The 19,268-nt window shown below is 48.3% G+C and overlaps 2 long non-coding RNA genes across 28 annotated transcripts in view; one reads left to right on the top strand and one right to left on the bottom strand.

Moving 5' to 3' along the window:
• The window catches only part of LOC111090473, a 251,626-nt gene that overhangs the window by 142,561 nt on the left and 89,797 nt on the right, over window positions 1–19,268 (top strand). For 11 of the 27 annotated variants that reach the window (XR_005372018.1, XR_005372007.1, XR_005372003.1 and 8 more), the window contains exons 1-2: window positions 9,876–12,759; window positions 15,282–15,370. The exons of 3 other annotated variants lie outside the window; for them this stretch is intronic. This is a non-coding gene — a long non-coding RNA (uncharacterized LOC111090473). Of the gene's footprint in view, window positions 1–7,436; window positions 8,246–9,875; window positions 12,760–15,281; window positions 15,371–19,268 lie in introns of those variants that run through there. 13 more of the 27 variants (XR_005372021.1, XR_005372012.1, XR_005372010.1 and 10 more) reach the window with 5 other exon arrangements.
• LOC111090475 lies at window positions 13,925–18,229 on the bottom strand. The gene is made up of 3 exons (XR_005372028.1): window positions 16,972–18,229; window positions 16,207–16,362; window positions 13,925–15,936 (listed from the first exon to the last, which is right to left on the bottom strand). It is a non-coding gene; the product is annotated as an uncharacterized LOC111090475 (long non-coding RNA).

Below are 19,268 nucleotides of genomic sequence, written 5' to 3'. Positions count from 1 at the left end.
ATGTCTGGGATTTTATTTGCCGACTCAAAAAGAGAGGCTGCATATTTCAGAGGACACTGATTATCAAGGAGTCTACAGGCAACCGTGCCACGAACCTTGTGGATGGGTGAAGGAAGGTGCACAGATCTGGGAGGGTAAAAGGCACTGACTGGGTAAGGCTGTGATTTATGGTTGCCAGTTGGCACATGCCCAGGAGTCTGGGTGGAGAGGGCAGGGGAGAGAAGATCTGCTCTAATGAGTTAAGCTTTCTCTAAATGCTGTCTGAAAACATTGAAACAAGCTGGCAAGAATCACAAATGAAGAGAAAAGCCCTGGTTAAGGTGAGTCTGCAGTCATTACAGGGACCGCTCCAGCACCCTGGTGGGGGCTGAGGTCACCTCTGTCCTCACAGACACTGCAGCTCCCAAAGTGCTGCCCTGGCCACCCAGCAATGGACAGCTCACTGCTGGAGACCTGGAGTCAAAGTGGTGATGACTGTAGATGTGAAAGACCATCCCGTCCTTCCTCTGCATGCACTTGACCAGCACATTCTTTTCCACGGGAGTGATGGCATTCTGTGAGTGGGGGCAGCAAAGTGCCCTGTTGGAGGGCAGGCCTGTATTCTGGCCCATGGGCAGCCAGGGGCTACTGCATTTGGAGCCGCACTGCAGGGAGACGGTGGGAGGCCCACATACAGGGTGCAGGCGCTCCAGGATCTACAGGCCCAAATGCACAGATGCACATAGTGGGGTTTTTGCTGGGAGGGCAGGCAAGGGGCCTCGATTTTAGGAGGATCCCAGAGGGCCCATCATTTACCAGCTCCCCCCCCCCCCCTTATTCCCAATCAGCCCCTCTGCTCATCTCTGCTTGGCTCCCTTCAACTCAAGTCTGTATCAGGCCTCCTGGTCTCAGTGTTCCCTCCTGGCCTAACTAGGTACTCTTTGGTGCATGGGACTTCCAGTTTCACTCTGCCTTCCAGTTCTGCACCCTGTGGGTTGACGACACCTCCTCCTTCAGCCAGGGCCCCAGGAAACCAGCCACCCGCTTCCCACAAGCTCGGTTTCCCTGGTTGGCAGTTGGAGAAGGAAGGAAGGGAGGCTTATGGGTAGAGAATGAACTTCCCAAGAAATGAAGGTGATTTTGGTGACTTCTGCCTCTTACGATCTTGGAATAGTGGGCCCTGATTCTGGTTCTATGGTGTTATCAGCTACATCAAACCCCAAAATCTGTGTAAGGCAAGAGGGGCCACAGTCATGAGATTGTTGAGGCATGAACCCGGGGAGAGAGGGATGAGGGGGGAGCCTGGTATAGGGAGGAGATGGCCCAACAAATGATCACCAGGGCAGACTCCAGGTGCATTTGGGGTTGGGGGAAGTGTCCGTGGCTGGTGGACTGTGACAGGCATGGTTCTGGGAGCTGCATTTGGGTGGGTGCTATGATGAGGGAATGAGGTAAGCCTACATCTCTGCTGCTAAGGGGCAGAGGTGAGCCTGTGGATGGTCTGGATGCCTCTGCTTGAAAGACTCTATGTCTAGTTTCCTTCTGTGAGGAAGGAGGAAGAAAAGGAGAGAGGAGGAAGTCCTATGAGCAGCCAGGGTGACAAAGGGCTTAAGTGGAGCATCTATTTTCCGAGAATCTGCTAATTCCCACTCTGCAGAGCCCGAGAATTTCATCCAAGTGCTAATGTTGAGACCTGTCAGCCCTGCTCCTGAAGCCGGTCATCTGGTAACGCTGAGATGCAAGCACAGCTTAGCATCACTTTCTGCCTTCTTTTAAAAGCAATTAAATGTGATCCAATTGGGGTCCCAGAGACAAATAATTTGAGGCCAATTCCCCGCGGAGCAGGTAACTGTAATTTGTGGGCTATGCAAAATATCTCACATTTTGAAGCACAGAAAAAAATGAATAAAGTCAACTTAGAATTTAAGAAAGGCTCTCTGGCATGCATTTTAAGACGTGGAGCCGTGTACTGCAGTAAATCTAAATTTAGAGGTGGAAAATTAGAACAAAGCTACCTATTTATTAACTCACCACTTTGTAATGAACTGTTGTCTGGTTATGGGTAGGTCTCTGGATAGTTGACACATACTACCTTCCCTATTGAAACCATAAAATGTACATTTTCTTGAGCATCTTGTCTTTGATGAACTTTCCTATGTGCTCTATTTTAAGAACGGTGTTTCCTTTTCATCCCATTTCTTTACTAAATATATATTTCCAGGATTTTATACTTTTCCATTGTGGAAGCAACTTGGCTTCGCTGTGATTCTCTTGGTGTTCCCAGGTATTGCGCAATTACTGGCTGCCAATTACTCTTTTATTAAAGGATACTCTAAGGCTTATTTTAAAAGCATTTCTCCCCCGAAAACTGACACAACAGAAGGCCTTCGTGATAGTCATGCCAATCCTAAATGAGAGTCACGTCTGCGCTAAAAGGCTGGAGGCTTTGCCTCCAAACAAATGCGGAACACTGCAGAGAGGCCTGGCTCAGAACAGCCCTCCTCGCTGCTGACTGGAGAGGGGAGAGCATGCAATAAATGATGCAGTGCTGGAAAGCAGTGGCTCACCTCTCCGTTGGGAGAAAAATTGTAAAAGTGGGTGTGTTTCTCCCTAGAGAGGTGGTTCTTAAATTTGAAAAGTGTAAGAGTAGATCAAGTATCAGAAGGGAGCAAATGGAGAGTGTAAGTCATTCATGTATTCCTTTGTTCCATTGAAAAGATTTGTCTCATCGTCATTTAGGTGGTATTCAGATGAAACGAGTCTGGGTATTCACTGTGCTTCTACTGCAAGGACAACTGGTTGTTAAGAGAACGGTGGTGGTGGCTGCGCCTGGGGTAGGACAGCACCTGCATCTACTCATTGACCTTGGTCAAGTTAGTTAGCGTCTCTAAGGCCTCAGTTTGCCTGCAGAGGAGAGCCAAACAATGATATAGATAATACATGGAAGATGGTTGGTGAAGTGCTTGAGTGGGTGGGGTCATGGTGCTCTAAGAGGATACTACAGGTCAGAGAGAGCAAGAAAGCTTCCTGGAGAAATGATATTGGGCTGTGATCTAAGGGATGAGTGAGGGCTGATGAGGGGGTGGTGCGAACGAGTGAACAGCATGGGTGAAGGCCCTGTGGTCAGAGGGACTAAGGCAAGTGGGAGGAACAGCAAGGCCAGTGTGTTTGGAGGTCAGAGAGTCAATCGTAGGAACCAGAACATGTAGAGTCTTGTGTGCCAAGTTCAGAGGTTGTGCTTTATCTTAAGAGCACTAGAAAGCTAGTGAAGGGCTTCAAAGGGTGTGTGTGTACACAGGTGCACGTGTGTGAGTGTGTGGGCAGGTTGATGTGAGGATGATGATCACGACTTGATGTGTGCTTGGCTGGATCCCTGGGATTGCAGGTCAGTGAGCCGAGTGGATGCAGGAAACTAGCGGGCATCAGCAGCAGCCATCCAGGTGGGACACAGTGGTAATTTGTGCAAGGAAATGGTATGGAGATTGGAAAGAAGTGGGTGGATCTGAACATATTGTGGATGTCAACTGCAGGGTTTGGCAATGGTTTGGTCAGAAGCCATTGGAAAGAGTGAAGCGTAAAGAATGGCCTGTGGGCTCCACCCAGATAAATGGTAGCCATTCCCTGAGGCAGCCAAGGGTGCTGGGAGGGGACAAGGATTAGGAGGGAGGCCATGGATTCGGGTTACATTTCAGGTGTCTGAGTTGCCTTGGACGTGTCCTAAGGAGAGGACAGCCAGGCAGTGAGACGGATGTGAAATGCAGAGAGCTTTGGGCTGAGTCATGCGTTCTGAGGTGTCCATGCTGGGAGGTGGTTGGAGCTGAGTGTGGCTGAGCTTTCCCAGGGAAAGGGTCCAGCAGGAGAGGAGGTGGATCTGGAGTTGGGCCTTGAGGAGCTCTAGCAGCGAGTGGCTTGGGGAAGGTCAGAGAAGGCAGCAGGGAAGGTGAGGCTGGAGAGGTAGCATTTAGACAGAACAAGAGGGGGTTTCTGGGGTGGGAACATGGTGGGCAGTGCTGAAGGCTCCTGTGGGGTGAGGTGAGATGAGGAAGGAACATTTTGGGTTGGACTTTGAGAGATTGAGGTTGTTGGCGATTTTTGATCACACTGGGATTTTGTAGAAAACAACCTTCAGGTCGTGTCAGAAGAGACTCTGACAGAGGCCGAATGAAATGAGATAATCTCAGCAGAGCACTGGTACGTTCAAGGTACACGAGTACAGAGAACTATTTCTCTTATTTTCTATAAGAAGGAGAGTTTATAATTGGTATATCAGATTTTTTTCACCCTTGGCACTGCTGACACTCTGGGCAGGATGATTCCTGGTTGTGAGGGCTGTTGTGTGCATTGCAGGCTATCTAGAAGCATCTCTGGCCTTCATCCATGCAACTCCAGGAGTGACAATAAAAAGTGGCATTTTCACATTTCTTTGGGGAGTGGGGATGAGGGAGTGGTGGGCAAAATTGCCTCTGGTTAAGTTGAAATAAAATAATTTTTTTTTAGAAATGAATTTGATGAGCTCATATTTGTTTTCTAAATTTTGTAAACAGATTGCTGGAAGGGTTTGGCATCCTTGGAATGGCTATGATGTCAAAAATAGAAGCCACAGGAGGGGAAAAGATAATTGATTTCGTATCAGAATAGCATAGTTGACATCCAATACGCAGGTACTGTAGAAACAAAATTAAAAACTTGGATGGGTTTTCTAAAGGTTTTCTAATTCTTTAGGAAGCATGAAAGCAGACAATTTATGTCCTACAAGAAAAAGAAGTCACAATCCACACCTAGGGGACAAAATCTGCCAGCTGATCCCAGCCCCCCCCCCACTTTGGGGCTTATGCTTTAAAACAAACTTTTGTTAATATTTATGAAGACACTTAATGCCTTTTGGTGTTAAAAAAAATCGAAATGAACATTGCTAACAGGATGGTGCCCTATCTCCCAAAACATATAATCTCCCTTTTGGGGTTGGCAAAGTTCGCAAAATAAATCTCATCCAGCACCACACACCGACGGCAGTATTTATCTCCGACACCCTGTGCTATTGAAATTCTTGACGCCTTATAGCTGACTTCAGCAAACAAATTTAACAACCTAGTTAAAACCAAATAGTTTTATAGAGACGCTGTAACTTCTTTTTACGTTATAAGAGGACAGATTAGGGAAGCAGACAATAAAAGTCCTGTGGTTGCTCATATACTCTGTACCGCTGCAGAACATTAACGTGCGGACACCAGCCTAAGAGGCAGCCCAGGACGACTGGGTTTCTAGAATTCAGAGCTCCCTCCTCCCAGCCCTCCTCTGTGCCAGAACAGAGGGCTTTTTAATTTCCTGCTGTACTGCACAGTTTTACAGGAACATTTGCTTACTATTTTTTTTTTTACCCTAAATGAACTATTATGAAAACTGTGCTAATCAGCTCTGATGGGATGCTGCGAGAAAGAGCCCACTGAAAATAAAAAATTAAATAAAAAATTAAAAAATTAAAAAAGAAAAAAGAAAAGAAAAGAAAAGAAAGAGCCCACTGCCCGACAGGCTGGGGAGGACTCCTTTCTCCAGGAGAAGCTATTCACGCCGAAACAGGAGCTCTAGTCCGTTCGGGTTGGACAAGCTCACAAAATAGGACTCCTGGGCCCTTGGAAGAGGAACCACAGATTTTCTCGGCTTTCTTTTTCTCTAAATGAGTCGAAGAGGGCCGTTCTTTTGTTTCACAAAGCTCGCAGCTCAATTTCTGTGTTGATTTGGCCTCATCGTGTTACAGACGCTGAGCATTCTGTACGGAGAACGTGGAGAATCGGCCAGAAGATCTGCTACAAGGTTATGACCCAGAACCATAAAGGAAATGATAAAGGGGAAGGGCTCGTTTTTACAGGCCTCCTCTTAGCAGCTACGGGCCACTGAGGGCAGAGTTCTTCAGGTGGCGTGCAAGGAGTTGTCCTCATTCTCCCCAGGATGGTGGAAACCCCCTCATGGGCTCATCTAGACCATGAGTCTCCTGATGGGTGCGTTAGGGTTTCCAAGAGAAACAGAACCAAAAGGCTGTGCGTATATGGATAGATATAAAGGGAACTGGTTCAAGCAATGATGGAGTCCCCCGATCGGCCCCCCGGTCAAGCCCGTGGTGTAACTCAACCCGAGTCTAAAGGCCAGCGGCCCCGGCGGGCAGAGGGTGCAGCCTCCAGTCTAGATCTGAGAGCCTGCGGAGGGGGTCTGACCGAGGCCCGCCCCCGGCCCGCATCCCTGCCTCAACTTCCTCGCCGCGCTCGACTTCCTTCTCCCCGCCCGCTGGCCTCACGGCTTCTCCCAAACCTCACTGACAAGCTAGAAACCCACAGGGGAGCCTGCGGTCGGAGCCTGGGCCTGCGGAGGGGAAGGGAGCCATCTATGTCTGGCTCCGAAAAATGGCTCCTGCCGGGAGCTTCTGCGGGTGACCCTGCTCATGGGCGCAGTCACCCTTCACCCAAGGGGCTCCCGGGCCCCGGCCTGGAGCGGTTACCCAGGAACAAGAAGAGCAAGTGTGTCACGCGGCAGGCACAGGATTTGAACCCAGGTCTGGCTGGTTGCCTCCTTCCACCCAGACTGTCTTTCCTTTTTTTCCCTAAATTTTATTTATTCATGAGACACACAGAGAGAGGCAGAGACACAGGCAGAGGGAGAAGCAGGCTCCATGCAGGGAGCCCAATGCGGGGCTCGATCCCAGGACCCCGGGATCACGCCCTGAGCCAAAGGCAAACGCTGAACCGCTGAGCCCCCCAGATGTCCCCACCCAGACTTTCCGACATGGAAGATGCAACAGCAAATGCTGGGAAGGGGTTTCAATAACGACTTTCATTTCATCAGGTTATAAAGTGCCCCACTTTAGGATTGACCCCCCCCAAGTCAGTGTCAAGGAGGAAGCCAGCTTTGGGGGGCTCGCGACGCAGCCTCTGTGCTGTGGAAGCATTTCTTTCTTCTTTTATGTATTTTTCCTTTCAGGGGGAGAGAGTGCTCTTCCCTGTTAGTACTAAAGAAACAAACAAAAATCAACCTTTTTTTTTCTTCTTAAAATACACCTTCTAAGCTATTTTGATGCCCTTGCTCCAGAAGCATCATGAAGCACTTACACCCTGGGGCGTGTACCTGAAGCATCATGAAGCACTTACACCCTGGGGCGTGTACCTACGCTTACAGGCAAGGATGATCATTCGAGAAGGAACCAGTTCCTCTTAATAGTGGGTTTACGGATGCTTCAGCTCTAACTTGTTTCCGATTCTATCACGCTCACATTTTATTTCATGAATGTCTCCTCCAGCCCGAGCCTCCAGAGTCTTCCTCAAGGGTGTCGGACACTCTGTCCCATGTCCTAGACCGGACACCTGGGTCGTGGGGGCTGTGTGCTGTGTCCTTCCTCTTGCCCCCCACCCGGGTGGCTGCTGAGTCCTCCCGTCGGGCCTCCCCCATGCTGTCCCTCCCGAGAACCATCGCCAATGCACACCTTCGCTTGCTAAGGACGGAGACCACCAAGAGTGCCCTGGTGGCTGTGTACAGAAGCCCCCCAGCCTGCATCCCAGGGTGTGTGCCCCAAGGCAGGGCAGAGTGGATGAAGGATGATGGACCAACAGAGTGAGCCCAGTGGGCAGGTAGAGGCGAGGAGAGCCAGGCGGGTGGGCCTGTCCCGGGGCCCCCAGGTTGTCTGAGCTGGTGGCCGCTACCGGTGCACTGGGCTCTGGGCCTCCTGGACAGGAACGCTCTGGATCTGTTCCCCCAGACCTGGCCCTGGAGCTGGACCCCTCGGTGAGCCTGAAAGAATTAGGTTGCATCTAATTGAGTTCTGGGCACCCAGTGTTTCCATTAGCAAGGAATACACTCAGTTCTGGAACACCAGGTCTCCACGGGCCATTTGCTTCTTTGTCTCCTGAGGACTTCCAGCTTCCAAGAATTTGCTCGAGGCGGGGCAGCCTACCACTGTCCTGCACCCCCCAGCAGGACGGCAGGGGGTAGTCAGCATTTGGAGACTGGCTCATCCTGACTGAAATACATGGCATATTCCGACTGAGTACGCCTCGCTTTTTGCCTCGTAGGCATTAGTCAAAGGAATCCTTTCCCTGAGCATATTTGCCTGCCCTCCTCCTGAGTAGGATTTTATTATTTCTTCTTCAGGAGTACTTACCTCCTTACAGCATGGCTCGAGATGGGAAGGAACTACACAGGACAACCGCAAGGGCTTTGCAGCTCTAAAATCTTGTGCTTCTTTGATTCTAAAAAGAGATTTTCTTATAGGAATTTGCCTAAGGTAAGAAGTGATTTCTGACTGTCCGGGGCATTGAGATATCCCTAAGCAGTTTCCCTCGCAGGCTGTGACCCTCAGGGGGACCCCTTGAGGGAGTGGGCCTCCCAGAGTATGCACTGTGGGGTGAGGATCGGGGTGGGGGTCGGGGTGAAGGGCTGGGAGAGTGTGTGTGCCGAGCAGAGGGCCCACCCTGGGAAGGGAGGCCACAGGCCGAAGGAACACTGGCTGGTTTTTAGGGAGGTGTAATGAGATTGCAAGTGGTGTTTGGCCTGGGCCCTTGTCCCTCCTAGGAGTAGCAGAGGACCTCCCAGGGGCTAGCTCAGGACAACCCCTCTCTCTCTCTAGGACTTTCTGTCTGCTGCATAAAAAGTATTTGATTGCTTTGGCTAGACGGGACACTTTTTCAACCTTGAGAGCTCATAGTGGATTTACCATTTCTTGGCCCTTTGAGGCAAGACCAAGGGCTCTTTATTGGGAGGCTGGCCCGTAAGACCAGTTGTTGTGTTTACGTCCACGCCGTCTCTTTCTAGCTCTGCCCTGACTCTCCGCTGTGGGACTACCTCCAGGCCTCAGGGGTTCTGGTCAGGTTTCATGGGTGGCACACGTCAGGGGACCTCTGACTCTACGAGGTGGCCGGGATCTTGTCCTGCTCTTTGCAAGCCTTGAAGACCAAGACCGCCGTGTTCTCTAGAAAGAAATGCCAACCCTTTCCTTGTACTTCACCTCTTCCAGATGTCTGGAGCGAGGAAGTAATGTGTGGTGCATGCAAGCTACCTTAACCTCAGTGTCGCCCTCAGTGTCCTGGACATCCATAGGACATCCTATGACCTGTAACCCCCGTTTCCTGAACCAGCTGGGCACTCTCTGCACGCTCCATCCGCTTCCCCTGGAATTCGCTGGTTCAGCCGGCCCACTGCATTGCATCCCTCCTTAAGTGTTAAACATCTGCACAGGCACCTTGTCTCGCGGCCGAGAGGCCCGGCTTCTCTGTCCGTGTCCATCGTTGACTGGATATGTGTCCCTCACTGCAACTTAGCCTCACTCAGAGTCCTTTTCTCACTTGGAAAAGGGCAATTTATAAGGCCATCCCTCTTTTGCAGGTAAATGCTCGACATTTAGTTTGTTCTCATGCCCATGAACAAGGGCAGCGCCCTCCCCCTCCCCACTAAGTATGAATCCAGCCCATGTCCCTGAGCCTTTTCTATGTCCCCAAGCACACTCTGTTCAATGTTCTACTTAGGCTTCAGGAGGGAATCATTACATTTTTTTTCTTAATTAGAAAAAAATAGGAGTTCAATACTATTTACAGTTTCCACTACTTCGGCAGTTTCTGCCCCCTTGCAGGAGCCGGGGGTGGGGATGCCTTATCAGACTGGCTCGGGGGCTGGCATCACTCCCCACGGTTTCATAGAGCTGTTTGTCCTGGATGTCCCTCTCCTACTAGAGCATCAGCCAGTCAGAGCAGAAGGCAGGCAGGCAGGCGGGGATAGAGGAGTGATTCGGTGCTCGTGACACTTGACCCAAGAGTTTCTTTTTTTTTTTTTTTTTTTTTTTTTTTTTTTTTTTTTTTTTTAATTTATCTATGATAGTCACACACAGAGAGAGAGAGGCAGAGACACAGGCAGAGGGAGAAGCAGGCTCCATGCACCGGGAGCCCGACGTGGGACTCGATCCAGGGTCTCCCGGATCGCGCCCTGGGCCAAAGGCAGGCGCCAAACCACTGCGCCACCCAGGGATCCCTGACCCAAGAGTTTCAAAGTCATTAATACACCCAGCGGTCCCCTCTCCTCCTCCAGATGGGGTTGAGAATCTCCTGTTGTGCAACACTTTCTTTCTTTCAATTTGAAGAATCTTGTAACTGAAGCTCAGATTTAGAAGAATAAATTTTATATCACTTTTTTTTTTTTTTCCGTGACTGGTGGAAAGTTTGGGATACAGACTGCTGGTTAAAATTTGAGGATGTGACGGGGTCAAATTGTGCATTTTCTGATGGCTCAGTTCCTATTTATAGTACGACAAGGACTTTCCTTCACTGCGAGCCAAGGTGGGATTTCCATGATTGACTAACGGGAAGTAATTCGTTTCTTGCTGCCTTTCTCTTATTCCTGAACTCTCTTTTTGTCCTGTGCTCTCTCTTCCCGTTCAGTTCCAATTATGACCTTTCTCTGTCAAGGACATTTCTTGTGATTAAGAGCTTATATCTGCTGCTTTCCAACAGAAGCCTATCCAAATAGCTGTTTGGATAGATCTAGGACAGATCAAAATGCTAAAAATAGCCTGGTTTTCCTTTCCTCTGGATGGAAACCTATGGAAGAGTTTTAATGGATGACATCTGACTTGTTCTCATTATTACAGATTATCCAGACCTGAGTGCTCGTCCTCGAGAAGTCTAGATCTTTTTGGTATTAAAGAAAACATGAAAAGCTTGAGCAAACTACCTAGCTCCCCCTAATCCTTTCTGTTTTACACAGATTGAAGATAGCTGGCCATCAGGAAAACACACAGGGAAACACGAGGGACTTTGATCCTGAGAGGGGCTCTGAGTCTTCGTGCAATGGGTGGGATACCAATAAGAATGTCTTGTGTTAAGCCAGTTTCATTCTGGGTGAGGTCTATACTTGAAGTTCCTCTGCTAACCTGACTCTGTTTGCAGGTGGGGCAGGAGGATGGAGAACCTTGACCAACAGCCCGCCCACCTTGGGTCCCTTTCTGTAACCACAAAGGCTACGGTGGAAGTGCAACTGTAGGTCTTGTGGAAGTGAAAACTGCAGTGGTACCCCCAGTGTTTATTTTGGGGCTTCTGACTTGGGACTCTACTCACCTATCTGAAGGGCTGGCTTGATGTGGGCTTATTTTGGACTTTTCTTTATAGGACTCAAAAGCCTTCGTTTGTAACCTTATCTTAGTTAGTAAGATCTATCGGTGTTAGAAGCAAAGATATCTTCAACTATAGTTTTCCCAACCTTGCATTTTTTTTTGCCCCACATTCTGTGGTCACCGGTAGAACTGCCCTGAGTTCTGGTCTTATTACCAGAATGTAGCCTGTGTCTAAAAACCGGAGTCCAGGAATGCCTCATCTGGTGGGTTTGGACTGCTGCATCCCCAGAGGTAAATCAAAACACAGACAATAACAACTGCCCCCCTCGTTCCCTTATCCTTCATAAGGGCAGAAACTGGACTTTTTTCCCCAAATTTTTTATTTAAATTCAATTTGCCAACATATAGTATAACACCCAGTGTTCAGTCCGTCAAGTGCCCTACTTAGTACCTGTTACCTAGTCACCCCATCCCTCCCACCTTCTGCAACCCTTTGTTTGTTTCCCAGAGTTTAGAGTCTCTCATGGTTTGTCTTCCTCTCTAATTTTCAGAAATTGAACTTAAAGCAGCTGAAAGCACTTAAAAGTATTTAACTTCTGTTTTTTTTAATTGATTTTTAAATGATCTGTTCTGAGGTCCAGTTAGAACATAATGTAGAATTTGACTAGAGAAAAACCAGTGTGACTTGTGTGACCTGCTTCAACCACTTCAGGTGTAACTGTGGTGATACCACTTTCAAGTTTCCAGGCAATTTATTGCACATGCACATGCCCTTGTGGGACCTGCCTCTTGAGGGTATCCTCCAAAATGTGTGTAAATTTGGAAGAAGGGATAACTTAGTCCAAAGATGTTCAGCTAATTATGCTTCTAAATGTAGCCATAGAAGGAATTGGAGAGTTGCTCAATCCCCACTATTGCACCTGTCCCTTACTATCACCTGGTATCCCTGCTTCAGAGCCCTATTGACGCTTGTCCATTATGTGTTATGTCCTATGTTCTCCACCCTATACAGGCTGGGGTGATGGTCCACTCGGGGTACAGTTCTAGTTCACAAGGGTAGACTTAGCCAGATTTTCCCTGGAACAGGACACAGTGCCTGGGCGCTGTGCTCTGAGGAGTTACCAGCACAGGCTACGCCAGAACGATCCTCCCCAACAAGGCTTAGACCTCATATTGAGCCCCAGTCAACAAATAGACTCCCAATGACTTGCTAGGTGAATTCTGCTTTGGGACTCTTGATATCTTCTCTTACAGTCCTTGGGTCAGGGTTACCATTGTTCTTCCTGACTTAATTTTGAACGTCTGACTCTCTTGTTTCTTCCTCAAAAGGCTTTGGGATTTTTCCCTGTGTCTCTTAGGCTGTCTTTAGTGGCCAGTTCTTCATACCAAGTGGAAGGAGGTGTTTGCTTTTGTTCAAACACAAAATGTCCATTAGGTTCCAAAAGAGACCCTCAAGTGAAGCATCATTGAACAAAGATGTTTTCTGAAGTGGATTTGTATCACACACAAAGAAGGATGTGTGTGTCTGTGGTGAATAATGGGGGGTTGGGTGGGTAGGAAATATTTTTGATATTCAGTTGCAACCTATTCAAAACCACACTGATAATGGTTTTCATACAGAGCTCATGATCTCTGGGCTGTGGACACCTAATCTCTCTACAAACTCTTCAGTATCAGAAAGCCTCGCAAGTTATTTGTTGGTAAGTTAACCCATCTTTCTAATGCTTCAAAACTAGTTTCTAATATTTAGGTAATTCCTTTTCCTAAGAGCAAATTCTTCAAAGTTTGGAGGAAAATTAAAAAAAAATTTTTTTGGAATATTTTTAAAAAAAAGACTTTTGAATTTCCAATATTAATAAGCGGGCCTATGTTAAAGATTAATTTTTTACAAAGTACTTAGAACCTTCAGGCCCATAACCATTAGATGAATGCAAATGAATGCCTATCAAAGATTTTATTTATCTCATTAATTAATGAGGGAGCCAATACGATGTTATAACCAGCTCAAAATAGAATTCAGCACATACATACACAGCGGCAATCAGGAACATCGAAGTGAATTAACAAATAGATGCAAAACTGGTCGAAATCCACAGAGCAATAATCAATTGCATCACCACACAACACAATTTGCATTTCTAGAATAATAATTGCTATTATTAGTGGAAAATGGAATAAACAATGTTCTATCAAAACAGGCTGCAACTGGGGCGCCTGGGTGGCTCAGTCAGTTAAGCATCTGATTCTTGATAGCGGCTCAGGTCATGATCTCAGGGTCATGGAATTGAGCCCAGAGTCAGGCTCCCCACTCAGGGAGGAGTCTGCTTCTGTCTTTCTCTCTCTCCCTGTCCCTTTGACCCTGTGCCCATGTGCAAGCCCTCTCTCTCTCAAGTAAATAAATAAATCTTCAAGAAAAAAAAAACAGGCTGGAACTTCATTCAAGTGTTCTTGAACTTGGCCTATTTTCTTTTGCTAATCGTTAAACCGATAGACTCTCTTTTACACAACTATGACTTTTTTTTTTGCTCCCCCAGGAAGAGAAAAAGTCTTCTCAGGAAGCACATTAATTTTAGAATCTTTAAATTACTAGAAAATCAGGTGAGATAAATTTAGAAGTCATTAAAAAGTTTGTGGAGTAGTTTGACTTTAGAAAACCGTTTACTTAAAATCTTCCTTTCTAGCCATAAAAATGAATCAAAGCAAACTATTAAACATGAAAATGAGCAGTAAAGAAAGACGAACATATTGCTAATGGGGAGAGTCATCGTGTAAAGTTTGTAAAATGTGCCCTCACCTGCTGCTACTTTAGACACCCTTCCCATGGCGTTTGCGTGGCGCGGTGTTAGAAAATGGACAAGGCTTTCATTGCATTGAAGTTTATAAAGGGTCTTGGTGTGTAATTTCACCTGGTTTACACCAATTGGACAATATACCGGAATGCAGAGTTTGTGCTATTCTGGAATGGAGCCCTGTGTGCTGCTTTGATACAAACAATCTGTCAGCTTAACCTTGGATATTGAGAATTTTCTCCATGTGTCCTTCCCAACCTTGGTTTCACTACGCAGAGTTGAGTGCATTTTGAAAGCCATTTGAACTTCACAAGTCATGCAAGTCCAAGTGTGGACGACACGACTTGTGAGTCTTCAGAAGGATGGGCCAGGGCAGGTGTTTTATAGTTTGGGTTAAATACAGTCCTAGACATTGCTTAAAAACTGCTTTTACCTGGATTTTATTGTAAGGGGTTTTGTTGTTACTGCTGGTCAAACAGACGATGTGAAGAAGAAAGTTGATAGAGGGAACCCATTAGAGATCATTTAGGCCCCAAGCCACACAGTTACTCTGCAATCTGGACCAGATCCCAGGGGTGCCACCTGCATCCGGTCACCTCTGCACTCCATCATGCTCATTCCCTCAGTCCCTAAGGACTAGGCTGTGGAACTTGAAGGAAAAAAATTAGAGAGACCACTGTGATTACAAGGAAAAGACCACTTGGCTTCCAGTCAGAAGGTTACTGAGTCAAGGTTTTGCATTCCTTGCAGACGTGAACTCAGCAATATGGGGATAATACTGCTGAATTCACAAAGTCGTTTTTATGCGGATTAAATAAAACAGTGTCCGTGAAAACGTATTTGGTACATATGAGGCAGAACACGGGATCAGACCATGACCTGATCCAGGTGTTGGGTCTTAGATTATTACAGTGTCACCTTTTGTCTCATTTTATTCATCTACAAGTTCAACTGGGCTCTTGCTGGAACCAGGGTCATACAGGTAATAGTGTCATCCTATGCCAGCCTTTTCTGGGGGGCAGGGATGATTTAGGGTCACCTCATCTTCACCATCCTCATGATGACTCTGGGGACACACAGGTGAGGTATCAGCCCAAGCTGGCAGGAACCCTAATGGGGTTCTAGAAGCCTCCTGCAGAGAAGCTACTTAAGGTTTGTAGGTGATTAAAGAGATTCTCCGAAATCTTATCGAGAGTGAAAACATCCTGTGACCTGGACACTGAATAGTGGTACATCTGTGGCCTCTGACCTGTGTAGGCTCCTTATCATTTTGGTAAAAGAATTCTACTCAGTCAAGAGCTGTTCTGCACTCTGGTTCAAGATTTCCCTCAGTATGTAGAACAGAACAGTGTTCCCACCAGGCAGAGGCCTGTGAGGTGTTCAGTGAAAAAGGGTCCGTCTGAGACACATTCTTGCTCTATCCTCCTCCTCAGGAGTCATGATCTAGAACAGCTTTCCAAGGATGCACAGGCCTACAAAACCTTGTGTCTGCTACCACTGGGATGGGTCTGGAGAAGAGAAGGTGAGATTATCGATATTTATTTTATAAACCTATGAGTTTTCTATTTACAAGGAGCACGTCATATGTTGTAAGTTAAAAGATCCTATAAAATAAATAAATAAAGATAATCAAAAAAGGATACTCAAGAAAGGTTCCGAGAAGTCCTACATCAGTAAACCTAGCACTCCCCACATGTTTCTGAGCAGGGACTCCTCCTCTGGCCTTCTGGAGCATTCTCTGGGAAGCCCTGCTCTCAGAAACATCCATTTTCCCCTGACTATATAAGTCCTAGGATAATTTAACTTTAGAGTTTAGGAGGGAGTTAGCACGTAACCTGTATGCCTCATTTTACTTGAGAACAAAGTGAGGTTCAAAGAGTTTTGGTGGCTTGCCTAGGCGACGTGGCTCAGTGGTGGCAGATGGGGCAGGAGGCCCCTGTTTCCTTCACTCCTGGGGGGCAGGGCCTCCTCGTTTTCATAACCGAGACAGGTGAGCAGCAGGGACTGCCATAAACAGGTGGTGTGTCCTGGAAGTCACAACACCAGCTCAGCTGTGGGTACCGCACTGGGACACGGAACATCTCATGTCTTCTGGAAAAATAAATAAGCTCTTGGATCTGGGCTCAGGGACCCGCTGTCACCACCCTTGGCTCTAAGAACATGTTGTCACCCCTTTCTCTCCTGACGCCGCATCCTCCAGCCAGAGAGGGTCTGGCGAGGGCGGCCCGCATTGTGGCTCTCTCGGGCCTCACCTTGAGTCCTCACCTCCTGCCACACTTCCGCTGGGCCCCCCAGACTCCGCAGATGCTGGACAGAAGCAAGAGGCCCAGGAAATGAGTGCCGTTGAGCCTCCCTCACCTGGGTCCCAATAGGACACTTTATGGGAAACCTCTGTGGGTATCAACCAGCTTCCCTTTCCAAACGAGACAGCCGCCTGCCCGGGTGCTCCCGGCCTTTGCCTAGGGACTTCTGTCCCCATCCAAGTCGCAGGTAAGAAACTCGGAGGAACTGTACCTACAAGGACACAGGGAGGGGATGAGTGGTCCAGCTGGATTTCTACAAGCCAGCAAAGACCTGGGGTGGGGGGGCAAAGCCATAGGTCTTCATTTTGAGATTCCTTAGTTTAAAAAATAAAAACAAAACAGAACACAAGCTGAGTGTTTGCCAAACTGGACCTGAAGTCCCTTCGGGAGTGAGGAGCAGAGGAAGGTGCTGGAAGCTGAGAAGCATCAGGTTGCCTCTGACGGGAGGTGGTTGGTCTGCATCATTTGTAAAAAGTGAGTGTGGGCGCCTGGAGGGCCCGGGACCAGCTGCAGGAGGCCCGCTATAAATCGAACTGCTTTGTTTTACGTATTAGTTTCAGTGCAGGAAATGAAATTACACGCACAGAGAACGAGGGAAAACAGGACTGTGTTCTAATCTACGCGTATCCTAGAATTAGGTTTCAAGCTGGACCAAAGTTTTTCCACTCTTTGAACGAAGAGCCTCTGAGTGGAGTTCTTTGCGGGGCGGGGGGGGGGGGGGGGGGGGGCGGGTGGTGGCTGGTGGGCAGAGGCCAGACCTCTGGGGGCCTCCAGGTTGCAGGGAGGATGGCTTGGCTTTGTCAACTGAAAGAAAGCGAACCTCCAAGGAGTGGAGGAAACGCTCCCTTCACTGTCTCGCGAGGAGCTGGTCTTTCAGATGCCTCCGAAGCTCGTTAACTACAGCGGATTGTGTGTCCCCAAGGGGCAAGGGGGTCCTGTGGTTGCAAGCCTTCTCCACACACGCACACGTCACAGGGCGTCATTTGTCACCGTGGTGACAATCAAGGTTTTCTGATTCCGAAGAGACACAAGAGAGACCCCGAGGCCCTCCCCATACACGAGGTTGCTATCATCATACGGGATTGTCCAAAAACACCGCCTGCGTGCCTCCGCGAAACTGGTTTTCTAGTTCTTGCTGTCTCTCCCAGCGCCTGGGGGTCACCGGAGACTGTCACAGAGGGCCGACAAGGGTCACCCACTGTGGTAGAGAACTCCGCCTGACGGGCCCCCAGGGAGCAGGGCTTCGGAGCCCGAAAGCAAGGTCGTTCCTTCGGCAGCTGGACTCTCGGGCCCTCAGAGCATCTCTGCCAGTAAAACACGGTGGGGGGGTGCTCATCTGCACCTCCACTTTGGCACCTCGTGCAATTGCCACTCCTGGTGCCAGCTAAGTATGTCACGGGGCGGGGGGGGGGGGACAAAACTATGGGCTGCTTGTCAGACTGCTGTAGCCGGGGCTGAGGAAGGTGACATGGCTGGAGAACAGGGTTTCTAGAATACGTTCCTTCTACTTATTGGAACGTTGGCTAACGACTTACCACCTTCAGGGTTCATAATTGTTTCACGTATGCAGAGCTCGCACCCCTCAAGAGATGAGAACCCCCGCTGAGAGCAGGGCTCAGACCCTTAGTCCTCTCGTAGTTCTCAAAATGCCTAACACTCTTGTTTGGGAAATAATAGATGGTGGCTATAGTCGTTGCCTTGAATTGAATGTCTGTGGAGAGGGGAGAAGGGAGAGGAGAAGAGAGGGAAGGAGGAGAGAGGAGAGGAGAGGGGAGAGAGAGGAGAGAAAAGAGAGGAGGAGAGGGGAGAGGAGAGGAGAGGAGAGGGGAGAGGAGGAGAGGAGAGAGGAGAGAGGAGAGAGGAGAGGAAGAGGGGAGGGGGGTATTCAAAGCCCTGATTTCAGCTGTGGTATATGCAGCTCTTTCCCCTAAAGCCTCTTATAAATACCACTAGAAAAAACAGGGGGATTATGATAGCATCTCTTCTTGCCTCTCCTACTCTCCTGTTGGTATTGAAATGATCAAGAGAGTAGAAAAGTGGCCAAAAAAAAAAAAAAAAAAAAAAAGAAAAAGAAAAAAACCACCCCACGCAGAGGGAAGACATGCAAAGAATCTAGAGAACCACAAACAGGATGGTTCTAGAATCCCTGAGACAGACCAGCACCATAGAATCCCCTGCCTATTTCTTGTGAAAGTCTCAAGTCTCAAAGTGTCCAAATATCAGGGGCTGCTCTCTCTGGTTTGGCGATGTCTTTCCCAGTCAGGGCGAACCCATTTTTGTATATTTGCATATGTTTTCACCTTGGGGTTTCGGGTTGACTTTGAAGTTCATTCTTTCAAGGACAGAAGGGAATTCCTGAATGTTCACTGACAGTAAAGTTCATGACAAAGAATTTCATCTGCATACCATTGCTGGAGACCTGGCTGACCCGGGACATTTTTATACTTGGTTTTAACAGACCATCTTTTCGTTGAATATAAATGTTCTGCTTCTAATGAATGATATTTTGAAGCACGATATGCATCGATGAGAGGGTGATGTGGCCCGAGGACGACATACAGGTGGTCAGTACTTTCTAGATCATTGTTGGCAGGAAGAACCACGGTGCCAGGCGACCTGTGAGTGGCGCTCGGTGGATCCCAGCTTAGACCAACACACCAGGCGGTACAAATCCTGGAGGCGGCTTGAGGCTGAGTTGGGTAAAGGGGAACCCCGAAAGTTTCTGGGACGGCTCATCTGTTACTTTAACAACCGTTTATGGAGGGTGTGACCCTGGATGTTGAGAATGTGGGACTGAGGCCAGGGCAGTCCCTGCCCTCCGGGGCCTCGGGGTCTCTCCTGATGGAGGGCTGTTGTGATAGACACTTGCGGGGCTACAGAGAAGATCCCTCAGGGTCCCAAGGCAGAGGACAGCAGCTCGGCTCCAGCCACCGAGGAAGGTGCTGGAGGATGGGAAGGGGGTGTGGGGACGAGAGCTTTCATTCACCTTTGAGGGATGTGTCCTGTGGCCGAGGAGGTGGGACAGGTGTTTCAGCTCTGTGGACGGATACCAGGGTTTCCAAGGACCGTATCTGGGCCAAGTCCCTTTTCCAAAACACAAACATGATGCAAAATCAA

The sequence above is a fragment of the Canis lupus genome, chromosome 17 (genome assembly GCF_011100685.1).
Source record: "Canis lupus familiaris isolate Mischka breed German Shepherd chromosome 17, alternate assembly UU_Cfam_GSD_1.0, whole genome shotgun sequence".
NCBI lineage: Eukaryota > Metazoa > Chordata > Mammalia > Carnivora > Canidae > Canis > Canis lupus.
The sequence above is the reverse complement of the archived record's forward strand: the minus strand, read 5'-3'. Positions and strand labels throughout refer to the sequence as shown.